Source organism: Habropoda laboriosa, unplaced genomic scaffold, assembly GCF_001263275.1.
Source record: "Habropoda laboriosa isolate 0110345459 unplaced genomic scaffold, ASM126327v1 scaffold1554, whole genome shotgun sequence".
In the NCBI taxonomy this organism is placed as follows: Eukaryota; Metazoa; Arthropoda; class Insecta; order Hymenoptera; family Apidae; genus Habropoda; species Habropoda laboriosa.
Genome location: NW_017101643.1, coordinates 8,067 through 12,472, shown reverse-complemented (window position 1 = coordinate 12,472; position 4,406 = coordinate 8,067).

Here is a 4,406-nt window from a genome sequence, read left to right as displayed (position 1 = left end):
CTTACTTTCAACATTGTGCCAGTCACAACTATGGTTGCAATAACTAGCTGTATCAGGCCACTGTTGTACATGCAGTCTTTGTATATCTCGAAAAGTCTTCAAAAAAGGAAACACAAAGATAATGTAAATGTTATCTTCTTCTGGTGATCTATACGTAAACCTTAATTAAGGAACACTGACTTTAAATTTCTTTTATGCATATTCACAAGACGAAGCAGTCTCGCGTGGAAAATCAAATTTTCGTCGATCTTCCCGTCAGAACTTTCGTACTTGTCAAACAGATGCTCTGCGACAATTCTAGTGCAACGAATAAAACAACACACATTTTCCAGATCAAAATTAATTACAAAAATCGATCGACATTCTCAAATCCTTATACAGGGTTATCCAAATCAAGTGTCACATATTCAAATTGAAATAAAACGCAAAGTATTTGAGATTTGTATGGTTTCTTTATTTTAACACAAAGTCTACTTTATGACATTAATCATGAAAGACAATATCATTCAAGTGTCCTCTGTTTTGTGTGCCACACATCAAAGAAAACAGTTGCTCTGCCGAAGGAAATGTTTAACGGACGCGTAATTTCACGAGGAGGGGACATCAATTGGCCACCAAGATCGTGTGATTTAACACCATTAGACTTTTTCCTACGGGGATTCTTGAAAAGTGAAGTCTACGCTAATAATCCAAAGACTATTGACGAGCTGAAAAACAATATCACAGCCGCCATTGATGAAATTGAATTTCAGTTATGTGAAAATGTCGAACCTATCGGGCTCATGAAAAAAGGCCGAGGAGGACACTTGAATGATATCGTCTTTCATAATTAATGTCATAAAGTAGACTTTGTGTTAAAATAAAGAAACCATACAAATCTCAAATATTATACTTTGCGTTTTATTTCAATTTGAAGATGTGACACTCAATTCGGATAACCCTATATTTATATAATCTGAACTTACCCGATTGCGTCGAACATTCCACTGACGTGCATCATAAATATCATATTCAAAAGATCGCTGCCAATTTGAATAGCAAAACCCATAAAAATTCCTACAACCACGTGGGTCGTAATTGGATAAATGTATTGCTCGTAATCAACGAAGTATTCGGTTAAAACTATCAAGCCATTAGCTCTGGTCTCGTTTCGAGATGTGATCGTATTGGTAGTTTGCGAAAGCGTATGCAAGAAGACGATAGAGAACAATAGCAAACATGAGGACACTGGAATCGTGACAAAATCGAAAAGTTTAGGGTGAAAGTCTTGTTCCTGCAATAGTATGAATTAAAATATTCGTGAGTACGTTTTACTTACGCAACAAGAACGTACTGTAACGCGAGGCCTTTGAATATCCTCTTCTTAAGGCGTTGATCTCTTCAACATCTTTCAACCCGCAGCAATCGATCCTCATGTGCTCGAACGCCTGGTTATACTATGATAAAGTGACAATCGACGGAAAATTCTTTTATATAGATAAAACTGTAATAAAGCTTAAAGTTACCGTAAGGAAATAAATAAATCGTATATAGAAAAGGAAACTCGTTCCAATCTAGAAAACACTTTCGTGAAATGTTCAATTTGTAAAGAATGTATCGTGTAACCGGCGTGTCAGACTATTTACATAGGCTCTGTCTGTTTCTATTCAATATATTTACTTTCGCGGTAATTTTCTTAGTTCCTTGTCGTCGACTTACCCCATCGTTTTTCACCCAAAATGTTGCATACTTCAGTACGACTAACATGCACATTAACGTGGCTGGCATCGTGTCGATAAGCAGATCGATACTAATCTCGGTAGTGAAGAACACGGAAACCTATAAATAGGTTATACAAATTTTCGAAAATATTTAACGCAATATTTATTATATCAATCGATCAAGTAATTGATTTAGTAACGATATTTTCAATCAGACGATATTCTTATTGGAATGTTCTGACAAATGACAGAGATTGAAGTATAATTAGCAGTACTGAGTCCGTCAAATTAATTCTTACAAGTGCAATTTATGGCAAAGTATTATATGAGTCTATGCTAAGAGACGAAGGGGTTAAAAATATTCACACTTCCATAAATCATCCACAAAAATAAATGGAAACCATATTTAAAGTATTCATGAGTAACGCTAAAATAAAGCACCACACCTGAACGCTAATAAAGGATATTTGATACAAGCAAAAACAGATTCTTTGCACCGTCTTTCTTTTCGAATAATCGAAAGGCCACACGCCGATATGAAACAAAAGCGGGTAATATTTCTTAATACAACTCTGCTCGAGGAAGTCCATCGCGGCTCGAAAGTCAAAACACGACTGCCGCCAATCGTCCCTTATCCCTCCAAAGATATTTCCCCTGAATTTCTCGTGGTAATCGTGGTACGTAAGATAAATACAGGGTGCAAGCCCCACGTAATATCTTGACTCCCTCCTTATTTTCACGCCAGCAAGGCGATATACGCTGTAATATTGTATTTTGAGCCCGAACACTGGTCGCTGAAGAATGGTACACGTGTTGGTTACACTATGGTCGGGGAAAATGTTATAATAACGCCGTCCGATGAATTTACTATAATTTTCCTCGCCTCTGTTCACTTGCAGACCATCATTTTTATTAAATCAATACTCTCCCGCTGGGGACAATTATGCTTCTCTTGGACGATTCTCGTCAGATTGACGGCTGTTTCGAAATTCTGTACATTTTCTTGGATAATATGGGATCTGTAGCGTGCGTCTATAGTTTTCTTGGATAGTAGAACAATTCGAAACAGAGCATTCTGCTTTCAGCTTTTGTAGAGTGAAGATCCTCTTTCAAGAAGAACGTATACTTCGTTGTCGTCTCTCGGTCTTTTAAAGAGAGTAATTGGATTTTGTATGTATTATTCGTTATTAGTATTTACTTCTTATTCCCGGTATTTCGGTTTGATTAATCATATGTGAATATTCCGTGATTTATTTCTCTGCCACGGAAAATTATTTTCTACCTTGCTTAGTTATTGCCGGATGTCATTTTTAAACTAATGAACAGAATAGAGTTCATGGTAGGGGTAGGATTTTTTTCTGGAATTGTCATGATAGACGAATAGACTGTAATATTAGTTATCGACGAAACGTGAATAATGTTTCTTTTACAAGCAAATACGGTGACTCTTACTAATATTCGGACACTTTTTAGAACAGTATAACTGTTTTAAAATTGGACTTAACGACTTGAGAATTTTTGGGAAGTTAGAAGGACTAAAATTTTTTGAAAAAATTGCAATTTGTGGGAATCGCGAGGAAAATTGTAAAGGTCACATTCGACAACTTTTTTTATCTGAGCCCGTAATGAAAATTTAAAAAATACGTTTTGTAGATTTATGCCAATTATACGCATGTTGAAAATTTTATCGAAATCGGTTAATCTTACTATGAGCTACTAATCGTTAAAGATTGTGAAAATCGCACTATATCACGACGTTCGACCTAGAACTGTAATAAATTTGCAGATTCTTACATCTTTCGATGCCTGTCGCTTGTTTCTCCATCTACCGATTTCGATGAAATTTTCAGCATGTGTATAATTGACATAAATCTACAAAACGTACGTTTTAAATTTTCGTTACAAGCTCAGGTAAAAAAGTTGTAAACAATGACCTTTACAATTTTCTTCGTGATTCCCACAAATTGCAATATTTTCAAAAAATTTTGCACACATCATTTTGTATACTAATCTTTATAACTTCTCAAAAAAACTCCAGTCGTTAAGTCCAATTTTAAAAAAGTTATACTGTTCTAAATAGTGTCCGAATATTAGTAAGAGTCACTGCACATATATTCCTTGTTCGAAAATATATTATATATTACAAGATGTGATATTGGATGTTTTTTCGATTACTTTCTTTCTTTTGACAGATGAAGAAAAATCTGAGGTGTCATACCGATGCAATGTTATATCCATAACCAGAATATCGACGTAATACAGTTGATCAAATCGTCCAAATGACAGCCTTGGACAAAGTGTTGTCCTTCACGTTCGTGTGGTACGTACCATAGTGAAACAGGAGACGGAAAACTGCAGAATCTTCAAAGCATAGAATTTTTATGGACCACGTCAATGAAAGATTCATTTTAAAAATTGATAACGTGAAATTAGATGGAGATAAGGAAAATCGTGGGATCTTAATGTCACAGAATTTCAATCTAAGATGTTCAGTATGAACTCACAACAATTGGTGAGTAGAACAATGGTGAATTATATAAAAGAATGTCCACTAAGGCAAATAACACAAACTGAAGGGTTGTTTCGGCATCTTCATTATCCATAGTATTAATTATTCTAGAAACTTGCACATAAAGCACTTTTTATTATGATATATTATGAAATTACAGTAAAAATAATTGAAGGGGAGACTTTGTTGTGGCGTTT